The following is a 14,011-nucleotide window of genomic DNA, read 5'->3' as shown; positions in this document are numbered from 1 at the left end:
GGTAGAAAGGCATTTTTTTGTGGGCTTCCTTTAACTTTTTCCCAAATATCAATGCAACAACTAATTCAAAAATGCAGTGAAAACATTAGTCCTCGCCTATGGGCGGCAGGGAGTAATAATAAAAAAGCCTTACTTTCGATGGTGGAAAAATACAAATGGGAAAATAGAAGAGTCGAAGCATACATACCACTATAGATGTTCAGCAAACAAATGATGACCAGTGTAGATTAATACCCTTTAGCAAGAATACCTAACATTGAAATTTGAAATAGAAGTTCCAGAGTCAAAGAACAATAGATTTTCAATTTACACAAGTGAGAAGGGGAAAAGAAGGACAATGAAAATGGAAGATATGAAACCCTAGTTTCAGGGGAAAATAATAGTGGAACAAGGAGGATTTTCTATGGTTTGAGATTTGCAAATATGTAGAAGTCATAAGGAAACCGATAGTCATGATAATCAAAGAGATAATCCACAAATGGTCCAAGCCAAACAATAGATCAATAGAACTTGATGAAAATACCAAGCATTAACAAAAGATCACAGAAAGAAAAGTAAGTAGGGGAGAGGATCCAATAGTTGAGCATGTATCAATTGTTGTGATAGTTGTTATGATCCTTTGATCCAATTATTGTAACAATACAACCTATTGATTGAGCGAAAAAAATTGACTTTTATGTATTTATTTATCAGTATCTAAGAGACATTAAATCATTACAAATTTATAAAGCATATATCATTGATTTACTAAATTTGATACAAGTTCTCTACAAGGTACATTCTTTATATACTTCACATCAAACAATGTAAAATGATAGTTTTCAAAAATAAAATTACTCTATACATAATATAAAGAGACAAGTTCAAAATATTATATTTAAATGTGTTCACTTTTACAAAAAAGAAATGCCCAAACATATGGACAAGATAGAACTCATAACTTACTTTATAAGTATTAACTAATGTGCCTTTTTTTGTAACTTCCAATACCATTACAGATATAATTATATTAATCAATGTTCAACTTATAGTCTTCCACAAGTAAACTTAGAGTGTATGACAAGCCATTTGGAGTACCTACATTCAAAATATGGAGTGGTGTGAGCTCATCAATCCAGTCAAATCAAGCAATGAATGAAACACATTTTAAAATTTTCTGAGTCATATCAAACAACTAATGCAACAAACCAAAATTCAGACTAAGAATGTCATAGATCAAGCAAATTTGACAACCAATCAAAATGTAGACTGAGAATGCCACAGATCAACCAATTTTCAAAATCCAAACAATTAATGCAAATTTTTAGAAAAAAAGACACCAATGAAAGCACTTTGCAAAATTCAAATTCAAATTCTTGGAAGGAATAAAAAAATCTATTAATATGACATTTCATGAAAGAGATATTTTACAATGCCAATTACAATCTTTGTGACCACAAAAGACTTGCATTAACATTTGTTGTGAGCAATCTATGAGCATAGAATACTTGTATTAACATACTGTTGCAACATTCTCTGTGGGCTTATTATGGAATATTTGATAGGGAATACATAGAGACATTGGATAAAAGAGAATATCCAAGTAGTCAACATATCAGGGCTTCAGATAACAATACAGGTATTTTACCATAAAATCATAGATCAATTTTTCAATGTTGTAGTTATTGAAGTAGTTTATAAGCCACATACTATATAAAATTTGTCATAATCCATAACATAACTTTGTTATAATCCACATATAGTATGTTATTATCTCTGAGAATATAATCCATACTATAAACTATGTTATAATCTATATAGTAAGTTGTTATTTCTGAGAATAAATTTTTTTTAATAACAACATACTATTGTTATTGTTGCTATGAATTATGTATCTCTCAAAAGTGTTGTCAATAACAACAAATGTTATTATGGTTGCTAAAAATGTTATTTCTTCCAAAAATAACAACATACTATATAAATTATGCCACAATCCATTTTATATATCTTTTGAAATCCATATAGTACATTGTTTTATGAGGAAAAATGATGGTAGACTACATTTCAGTCCATATAGTTACATAATATATCATTGTATGATAGTTCGAATTCACTTGCTTATATTGTATTTCATAAAAATAACAAATGAATAAACAATAAGCAACTAAGACCTATTCCTAGATATTCATGCAAACCTCAAATATGAAAGACATGGAGAAAGCATGCAAATGTATTAAAATGAAAATAAGAAGCTAACTTAATATACTCAATACAACACATGCAAACCTCCCCAAAATGAAGAAGTGTTGTTATTTTTGTTGTTGAGGGTATGTGGTTGCTCACAAATCCTGCAACATAACAATGGGTTGAAGATTGCTTGTGGAAATGAGGAGAGGGCTCTTCTTTTATAGGAAATAAGATGAAATGGATGGTTGAGATTTAATGTAAGATGAAGGGCTAGAATTCCTCAGGATAGATGAGGTGTCAATGAGGTGGAGGCCAAGTGGACTCCATGTGGATTAGAGTTTTTTGACCATTCAAAAGGGGAAAGATGCTCACACATGTGTGAGCAACCTTTGATGTGATGGGTTAATGATAGGTGTAAGAGGGTTGAAGGATCAAGGTTTCTCACACATGTGTGAGACACCTTTGAAAGTGATGGGTCAATGATAGGTGTAAGAAGTTGGAACCTCAAAGCTTGTCACACATGTGTGAGACACCTTTGAAAGTGATGGGTCAATGATAGGTGTAAGAAGTTGGAAGCTCAAGGTTTCTCATGCATGTGTGAGACACCTTGATTCACATGTGAAAGCGGACAAATGTGTAAGTGTGTAAGAGTCACATGTCACATGTGACTAGGGTTTGATAATCCTTTGATTAAGATTGTGCAAATGATTAAGGATGTGATTAGATGGGAAACTAGGATTAATTAGTGGATAAGTGGATTGGCCTAGGTTAGAAGGATGGGTGAGGTTAGGGAAGTGAGGTTAGGTGAGGGTTAAAGTTAGGAGCCATATGCTCAAATAAATTTAAATTTAATATTTAATTCCAAGTGGGATTAAAAGGGATTAATTAAGTAAAAGAAGTAATTTACTTAATTAAAGTAAAGGATTAAGATGCAAGTGGGATGAGGGGAAATAGGCTAGGATTAAATAAATCTAAATTTATTTAAATCAAGGAAAGACGAATGTAATTAAATAAATGTAAATTTATTTAATTAAAGGAAGGATAAGACTAAACTTAAATAAATAATAAATATCTATTTAATTGGTTAGGATAAAGGTATTTGTGCTCAATTGGACAATTTTAGGTGTCTACATATACATAGCCTAAGTTTGCAATAGCATATATGAAAATCCACAAAGTACGTTGTTTTCTAGAAAAAATGATAGCAGTAGGCTACATTTATGTCCATGTACTATATCATTGTATGCATGCTCCAAATTTTGCAATAACATCTATGAAAATGCTAGCAGACTCCATTTCTATGAAAAATGCTAGCAGATTAAATTTCTCTAAAAAATGATAACAGACTATGTTTTTGTCCACATACTAGATCATTGTACAATTATTGTATGCACAATCCATTGAATATGTAGATGATTAAGAAGTTTGAGTACAAAATGGATTATATCTGATCTATGGATATTAGTGTACTATCATTCCCAAAAAAAATAGCATAATATATGATGGATTATAACTGAGCATATGACAGAATATGATAGAACTGTGACAATTTCATTTCTAAGAGAGTTACTGAACAATTGTCTTCTCTCAAATGTTATGTTAGTTCTGCCATATGGTGTAAGTGTAAACATATCATTTGTATGCATAAAAATGTTCAATCTATCTCTTACTCATGATATTTTCTTTACAAAACTATATTTAACAATTCAAGAAAATATTGAATGGTTAATATATGATGTTTTGTATTTAGGCATTATGACAACAGGAAAGAGAAGAAGCAAAAGAACTACTTGAAAATTGAAACCTCGTTATCCATGAGGTGTTAAACTACATGTGGTTGACTCTGATGATGGGGACCATTCTGCCAAGCCAACTCCTATTAACACAAATCATGATCTTGTTGCCAAGAATATAGATGGTCATAATGGAGCTGTCAAATCTTATCAATGTCACAAAAATAAGAAAAAGTTCTGAGACAATCACTGGACAGAAGAGGATATGGAACATGTCATTGAAGATGTTGAAGATAATTGCTTTTCAATAAGAGGAGCAACAAAGAAGTGGGGCATTCCTATAAGCAGCTTATCATATAGGTTAGCAGGACTCACAACAACAAAAACCAGGGGACCACCAATGATTCTCTCCTTGGAAGAAGAGCTAGAAGTTGTTTAGTGGTGTAAAGATTTAGCTCAACTAGGTTGTGGATTAGAGGTTATTCATCTTAAGTCACATGTGGCTCACATCTACCAAACAAGGCCAAATCCATTCAAAAATGGCTTACCAGGTAGATCATGGTGGGTTGGATTTTGCAAACGCCATCCAGATTTGACAATAAAGACTACAGAGGGTCTAGATAGGGATAGAGCAGTGATGCTACAACCAAGTATTGTGGCAGATTTTTATGATAACCTGACAACATTGTATGATTCCAATCATTATGAACCAACACACATATGGAACTATGATGAAACAAGGGTTCAAGCAGGAAGAAACTATGGTATGAAAGTGATTGCAAAATTGGGAAGTAGAAGTGTGCCCCAAGTATTATCAAAAAGTAGAGAATGGATCACAATACTCTATTGTATAAATGCAGTAGGTAACAAAATACCAAGCTTTTATCTTTTCAAAGCAAAAAGAAAACTTAAAAATTACATTGCAAATTGTTAACTAGGAGCTTGCATGGAAGCACAAGAACATGCTTGGATGACAAAAGAGTTATTCTTAAATTGGCTGCATCACTTTGCTAGATCTATTCCAAGTGGTGCTTCACCCATAAATAGGCATCTCCTCATTTTTTATGGACATGGAAGCCATATTGCATTTTCCACAATTCAAGAGGCAAGATCTCTAGGCATTGATTTTAACATTGCCTACTCACGCTAGTCATCAACTTCAACCTTTAGATGTAAGTGTATTTTCTCCATTCAAAGGATATTTCAAATCTGAAAGGTCAAAATGGATGGCCAAATATCCACACATAGAAATAAGGAGAACAAAATTGATAGAACTTGCAAGAAAAGCTTTCAAACTAACCCTTGTGCCTGATAATATTACAACTAGAAACTAGCCCTTGTGCCTGATAATATTACAACTAGTTTTTGAAGGACTAGAATTTGGCCATTGAATAGAGATGCTCTTTGTAATGACATGAAGCCAAGAGATGCATTCAATGTTGAAGATGAAAATTATGTTGCAAATGATATTGCAAATTATGCTACAGGAATTGAAAGTATTTTATGAATAGTTGGTTATGATGGTGATGCCATTGAAAAATGTGTGGTAGAAATGACACAATAGCAAGAGCATCCAAATGCAAACACAAGTTCAGCAATAGATGATGTGTTCTCACCAACACATTTTAGCTAGACACAATTTGAAAATGATTTGCATGATGAAATGAGTTTGCCAATATAGTTTGATCCACTTATTTGGATTAAGGAGCAAAGGAATTGGGAGTACAGATTGAATTTCAAAATGAAGATATTTTATTATCCATTCCTTCTCCACCTCCAATTCCAAGAGATGAGGTGGTTCATTATTATGCTGAAACAAAAAATTGGGAAACTTTAGATTTGGAACATAATGAAGATGAAGATGGCTACACTGAACATAGTGTAGATGCATTTAAAACATCTGTAGCTTTTGAGACAGAAGATGAACAAATTTTATGTATCCAAGGATCATTAAGAAGTTTTTTGAAGCTACCAATCAAAAGGGTTGCAAAGAGATTCATTCCATCAGAAAAATCTACTCTTAGATTGGGAAGAAAATCTCAAATACTTGCATCTAATGAGTATATAACAATGCAAAAGTAGCAAGAAGCAAAGAAGGTTAAACTTAAAGAGTTGAAAGAAAGGAAGAAAAAGAAATTGGAGGAAAAGAAGAATCATCAAATTGAGTTGAGACAAAGGAAGGATGAGTATAAACTTGAAAGACAAATTATTAAAAAAAGGAAACAAGAGGAAAAGGTGCAACAACAAAAGGAGAGGGAGTTGAAAAAGAAAGAAAAGTTGGATTGCAAAAAAGGTAAGCTAGGAAAAGATCAAGGCAATAGGTGACTTACAAATATTGGTGAGGGGAGTTCATTAATTACTTCTCTTGAACACCATCAAACTACAAGTGACATATTCAACAATATATCCCCTGTATACCCTACTCTAGATAACCAACAACTTGGTTATGGCACCATTTCATAATCAAATGCAAACAAAGTAGGCTAACACAGTACTCCATCAACCCCCTTACCTGAACATCATCAAATTTTGAGGGATATGTACAATATTCTATCCCTTACTATGTTGCCCTTCAAAATAACCAAGCAACTAGTAGCCAAAGCCCCCCTCATTCTCCAATCAAACAATTCCAAATTGGTAGAATATTGGATGAAAATATGTTTGGGCATTTGATTCTTATCACCCCACAAGTTGATTCAATTAGTCCAAGGAAGGATAAAACAAATAGTACCAAGGAGTAGGCAAAAAATCCTACAAATGATAGTATTGGGGAGAGGCTAGATCCCTTCCCTGGCTTCATGGTGAACTAATGATGTTGTAATGACAAATGAAGAACTAATTATTTTTCTAGTGAGCTAATGATGTTGCAATTTAGACATAATTGTTTTGGATAGCAAAACAATACCTCTATAGACTAGTCAATTTGCTATAGACTGGTAATTTTTCTACAAACTAGTTATTTTGCTACAGACTGGTCATTTTGCTATCAAACTACTTAATTCTTAGAGATTGACTATAGCTCTATATAATTGTATCTTGTCAAGACTAAAATGGAAATCTTTTCATGAATTGATTCAGCCATTGTGTTTGTTAGAAGACTCTTCTAATAATTACAAAAATAAAATATATTGTAAATTTAATCAAAGAAATAAACAAAACTTATTATGTAGACTACAAGACTAGACTCAAAAAAGAATTTACCAAACAAAATCCTTTGCAGCAAACCTATGAATACCAAAAAGAAGAAAAAAGAATAGATGATTCATTGCCTAGTAAGGTCTAAAAAGACCTTACCTACTTGAAAAAGTTTCAAATTCTTCATAATACTTGTGTCAATAGACACATTTTACAAGTAACTAAAACCCTCTTTCTGTAACCTGCATGTGCACAAAATAATAGTAAAAACATGTCAATGGATATTTTACAATTAATAAAAGTTCAATGTTTAAACCCTACCTATTACAGTCTAGAGTACAAACCCTACCCACATAAACAACATGGATCTTAGCTTGGAATACCCAAATGAACACCAAAATCTAATAAATAATCAAGAATATCAATCAAAGTATAAAATTTCCTCATGGCTTGGAATAGCTTGGGATACCCAATGAACACCAAAATAATAATCCGTAATAACAACATCCAGACCTTACAATCATCTTGTATCTAATTTATTAGTATAATTGCAAATATCAATCTCAAACAAAGAAGCAAATGGCTCTAGCGGTTTACCATCATTTTATGCATTTGTAATAAACCATAGTGCCATTGTATTTCAAAGAAATATTGTCTCCATCTTCATGACTCTCCAAACATTGATAGGCGATGGAAATAGGTAGGAACAAAGGGCTTAAAGCCCTCTCACTTCATCATTTCCCTTTCTCGGGTTCAACTTTGGACTTGAGATTCAAGGGGAGATGCATAAGTGACGTCGAGCTAGGGATATGGAAGTAGGAATGAAAGGATATCATGGTCAATAAAATGTTAATCTCAGATTAGTTTTGACAAGTGAATGTCAACACACTTAAGCCATTTACTTAGTTCATGCAGAAATAGTAATATATTTCGAGTACAACATATAAATATTAGACCATGCTGAGTTGTAATAAGTGCCAAGTCACTCATGTGCCAATCAGATAGACCATGTCGAGTGATTCAGGAGCCAAGCAAATAATGGATGTTGAGTAGTGCAGGTGTCGAGTCAGAGTAGAAATATAGTACATGTCAAGCATCAGAGACCTCATATGCCAAGTAACATAGATTGGACATATTTGTTTGTAATGGCACAAACAACTATGTAAACCATTTTTCAACTGACCTAAGGATAGATTACGATCTTTTGGAGATAAGGGCGAATCTATATGTGGATTCCCTATGCAATTACATGTAGCCAATCAGAAAATGGGAAGGTTTAAGCAGCAATATGGATGAATCTCAACCGTAGATTCATACCTAATCTTATGCCTCCTAGTCTTCTTAAGGAGGACAAAACCCTAAACTTCATATGAGTGTGTAAGGGAATGAAGGAGGAGTATAGAGAAGTTTGCATACGGAAATAGAGCATTCACAAAGACTTAGAATAAAGAGTGAATTGTAGATTCAGTTAGAGAAGAACAAAGGATAGAGAAAAGGATACAACATTGAGATGTATCTAATCAAGAAGGATCAAGAAGATAAGTGTTTAGAGGTGATCTGTCATCAGGCAAGCAAGTGCCAATGGCAAGATCTATGCTGAGACATTTTAGCAAGTGATTTCAGTCAAATCTCTTAGCAGAGTAGTCCTAGTAGGCTTTATGAAATCCTTTAATAGGGTGTTTACTTAGTTGTAAGTTGAAGTCCTCTAACAAGGCACACTTCTTATAGGATGTTGAAATCCTCTAACAAGGTGAGACCTAACAGTCTTTGTAAGCCTTTAATAGGGCAGACCTTTCACAGGGTAGATCATGATTCATGGTCAAAACATTGTAACCTTAATTGGATACACTTTACAATTGTAGTAGTGAAGATTTGTGGGTGTCATCCCCACCTCAGTTTTACCTTCTCATTTGGAGGGTATCTAGGTAATCATATATGGTGTTATGTGTGATTGCTTACATGTCTACATGATTTAGATGTATGTGCTTTACATGTTATTTTAGTTTATCTATTGAATGAATGAGATGGATGTGTGGTGAAGTTTTATGGGTTCATGTTTTAACTACAGATTCACCCCTCCCCCCCCCTCTCTCAGAAGTTTACCTTTCCTATCGTAATTCCAACAATTGGTATCACAGCTTTGTTCTATGAAAGAGAAGCTTTGTAGCTTTGAGGAAAGATCTTGAAATGGAAGTCTACAAGTTGGGAAAGACTATTGAGAACCAAGAGATTGAAATACATCTTATACTACATCAACTGAATGAAGTTGGAGATGCTTTGAAGAATTCCTTGAAGAGAAGGAAAGAAATTGCTATTACAGAGAATAACACACAATACAAAGAGATAGAAACCACCAAGCTATTTGCAGATGGAGACTCAAATGAATTTGATGCATCAGTTGCAGATCTAATGGAAAAGAACAAAATCCAAGCCAAGGAACTCAGAATCTCAAGTTAGAACAAGAATCACAAGATATATTGGTATGTGAGGTGGTTGAACAAAAAAAGAAAACCATGGAAGACAGAGCCATGATTGAGGAAGACAAAAGAGCTTTGACCAACAGACTGGAAGAGAAGTCAATAGAACTAACCAAGATTTCCAACATGCAATTAGATACTCTAAGTCAAATGATGAATGCCAACTATGAACTGAATGTTAAGGACATTGAGATTACTACATTAAAGTTGCAGAATGAACAACTACAAAATGACCTAAAGAGAGAAAATGAATTTTTTGAAAGTTTCAACAAACCAAATGAAGCCATCAGATACTTTGAGCAATTATTGAGATCCCCTTGATCTAACAATGATATATCTAGACTAGGATACACAAGCACCAAGGAAGGAGAGTCATCTAAAAGTGCTAAAGAAAGGAACAACAAAGGTAAGAACTCCAAACCTACTTGTCATAATTGTGGTAAGAAAGGACATACTACTAATTTATGCAGGAGCAAGAATACAAATCAAAATGCTAAGCCTAAGAGCATGGTTCATTGTCACAAGTGTAACAAGCAAGGTCATCAAGCACATGAATGCAAAACTAGGACCATGAACACAGATTTGAAGGTTATTGCTACAACTATCATAAGTATGGACAAAGAGCTTTTGAATGCAAATCCAAATCCATATGGTCATCGAACAAGCAAGCAAAGGTAAGGAACAATGACAACTCTTATTATTGGGATTATAATACAAGATATAGCTATCATTATTGTCAAAAATATGGACATGTTCCTAAGAAATGTATTAGGACACACTTTAGTGGTAACTAAAAAAGGTGGTTGAGTCAAACTACATGCTTTAGCTATTTGAAGACTAGTCACATCAGTAAGTATTGTCCAACTAGGTCAAAGGCACCAAGTTGTGAATTTGATAAAGGCAAAGGCAAGGCAAATGTTGAATAGATCAGAGATGAGATGAACAAGACATGGAAAAAGAAAGATGATTGCAACACATCAAATGGAGAAGGGATCACTTCACCCAATGGGTCAAGTGACCACACCTCATCAAACTAGGAAATTAAGAGGTATATGGGATTGATATACAAGTGTTATATCATACATCAGTTCCAAAGGAGATTGTACTGAAAAGACTACATTAGCATGAATAAAGATGCAAGATGTTGTTGAAATTTCAAGTTAAATCTTTAAGTTTTTAATGTTGTTGCTAAGCATGAAATGTTTCCTATGTATGTCGAGTGGAATGCTAGTTGATGTCGAGCTAGCAGTCTGGCTAGTTGATGCCAAACTCATAGTAGCTGTCCAGTGATGGAAATAACAAAAGATGTCGAGTGATCCTAAAATTGGTTGATGTCGAGCTTACAACTATGTAAGCACTCAACATTAAATGCAAGGTTTTCGAAGGGTACATGATCAATTTTTGCTCATTATTCATTATTTTGAATTCAAGAAAGAGCAAGTAGAGTAGAAGGCAATTCAGAAACCTATTCAAAGCATTTGCAGAGATTTTGATAGCGATCTCACACTTGTTCTTCAAATTTTAGAAGGTATTTATTACAAGCTGAGCTACACAGTTTCAATTTTGCATAAACCCTAGTCTAACAAATGGCATCTAGTTCAAAAAATGTTGAAGGGAAGGAAGTTTTGAATGTTCAGTTGGTCAATAATGAAGTTAAACAACCTGTGTTTGAGGCCATTCTTGACATTTCCTACAAATAAGATCCTTTTGGTGCACTATCAATGATCCTACCTAATGTAATTATGGTTCAAGATGTAAGGAAATGTTATAATGGAAAAATTGGTAGCATTAGGGACTTATAAAATAGGGAAGCATATGATAGGTTATGTGAAAATGGTGTTCTGAAGGAAGAGTATAAAATTGTTGAGAGAAAGGGTCTGACGCATGCCCTAGATTTTCCTAGTGTATTTAAAACTGAATGGGTTATAATTGTGTTGAGCCGAATTCATGATGGATCTTTATGGCTGGAGGGTGGACCGATTAAGATTTACAAGAGAATAATTCATAGGGTTACTGGCTACCCAACCCTTGATCGGCCCAAGACTTTGAGGAGTGATTCCAAGGAAGTAATAAAGAAAAACACTCGAGCAAAATGGAATAAGAAAGGCATGACAATATATACTCACTAATCCATTACTAGACTTTTCTATAAGGGAAATCTCACATAAATTCTATTAATCTAGCAAATTGAATAGTGTACCCTACATAGTTATGGACGTTGGTTATAAAATTGTAAAGAAAGATCATACATATGATCTAGCAAAACTTCAGCTACAACAACTGATGCAGAAACTTGGAGCTATAAGGAAAACCAAGAGTGCACAATGCAAGTTTGGTTCAATATTGGTTTGCATATTCTTTTATGTACATAATAAATTTCCCTCTTTTGGTAATGTAGGATGGAAGACCAACAGGTCAGTTGTGGTGCATATCAATGAGTTCATTGAGTAGATGGGAGAAAACTTTGAGACATTGATGACTAGTTATTTTGAAGATTTTAAGAAATCAATGAAGGATAGAATGAGGATACCAAGTTCTTTGGTTGAACAACACTATAATAATATATGCTTTCTTGTTAATGCTGACTACACATTTGTGCAAGCTGCCACACTAAGGGTAAGATGGCTGAGACCCCTAGGATATGAGATTAATGTAGATGAAGCCTCAACAGCCATCACAACACTACTAGTAGAGGAAATTGATAAAAGTGAAAAGATATTTAGCAACTATGAGATGGTAAAATCAAAGATTACCATGGAGTTGAAAATTACATTAGCCATCTAGAAGAAAGATAAGATAGTGAAGAAGCTTAAAGCAAAATTTGGAGAGGGTGCAGATGAGGAAGACGAAGAAGATAAAGAGGATGAAGAGGAAGGACAAGAACAAACTCAAGGACCTCTTCCATTGACCCAAGGCATGGGAGAAGATAATGAAGAGGAGGAAACTAAAGGTGTTGAGGGAGAAGAAGTCAAGGAAGCACCTACTCCTATTGAGCCAAAGAAGAGGAAGGCTAAGGCACAACCAGTGGCTAGGGCAAAGAAGATTTCCAAACCAAGTCCAGTCAAGCCTACTGCCCCTACCACCAGAGCAAGCACATGTGCTACAACACAAAAGGCCAAAGAAAAGACTAAGGTAATAGATCAAGGAGGCCAAGTGCAAAAGAAACAAAGAAGAAAACATGTGGTTCAGCTAGATTCTAATGAAGAGAGGATAGAACCAGATGAAAATAACCAATTTCAAGTGGTAAGTCACAATCCTCTACCTGATCTTGAAAAATTATGTGAAAATAACAAAAGTAATGTAGATTTATCTAGTTTGAAACATATTGATTTTGATAAATTGGGAAGAGAAGAAAAGAGTCAAGTGGATGAGGTATTATATGCCATGATGTCAAACTTTAAGAACACTCCACTAGAATTTTCCAACTCAATATCAAAAGGTTTATATGATATTGTTGAGCAAAAATGGCATTATTATCTAAACTTGGAGAAACATATCAAGGAAACAACATTAGCCCAAGCAATGCCAGAATTGACAAAGGGACAAATTGATAAGGTTATTAAGAGATATGCAGCTAGGTTTACACCTAAATATAGAGCCTTCAATAGTCTTCAAAATGACATTGAAGATGTGGTCAAGAAATCAACCCAAATATGGAAACTTATCTATGGGTTGACCACTGTAAAACAAGGAGAAGTTGATCCTTCAGAAGGTAAGAATGATGACAAGGATGATGAACATGATGATGACTAGGAAGATGATGATAATGAAGATGATAACAAAGATAATATAGTTGGGGAAGAAATAGAAGAACAAGATGGTGACATGGCAACAGTTGAGCAACAACAAGATGAATAGAGTGTGCAAGACACACAAGTATTGAGTGTCAGTCCTCCCCATGACACAATAAAGTCTACTAAAACTATCATTTTCAAGGATGTTCCTAATCTTTCAGCTTAGAACATCAATCCTCTAACTACAGAAGACTTGAAAAAGATATTGGGCCTATCTATACTTCAAGCTAAGCTATGTGAAAATCTAGTTTTGGTTAGTGTAGATGAGCTCCAAAAGGTAGTAACTAATATCACAAGGGACAAGGTGAATCCACAAGAACCACCTTTTGTTATCCCTTCAATTACTCAAGTACAACCTTTGGTTCAAACAATAGTAGATACATCTACTAAGGTTGGTACACTTGTTATAATTGAGCAAAAGTAGACTATAAAAGAAGAGAAAGACACTACTATTGGATTACAGGAAATAGGACTGATGGATTCATCTATACTTACAACACAAGGTCAAGGTGCTAGTCATGTCATTGTGATAGACAAGAGAAAACCTAAAGAGAGAGAGGAAACACCAAAGGTGAAGGAACAAGAGGCCATCCAAGCATTGGTAACCCTACCAACATCTGACACTCCTTCCATACAAGCTCTTCAGAAGCCAAGCACAAAAGCTATACCATTGCAAATCTCAGTGATAGGCTCTAGCTCTTCAAAA

This window comes from Cupressus sempervirens, chromosome 3 (assembly GCF_028749045.1).
Source record: "Cupressus sempervirens isolate cs-2001-9-10 chromosome 3, ASM2874904v1, whole genome shotgun sequence".
NCBI lineage: Eukaryota > Viridiplantae > Streptophyta > Pinopsida > Cupressales > Cupressaceae > Cupressus > Cupressus sempervirens.
The sequence above is the reverse complement of the archived record's forward strand: the minus strand, read 5'-3'. Positions refer to the sequence as shown.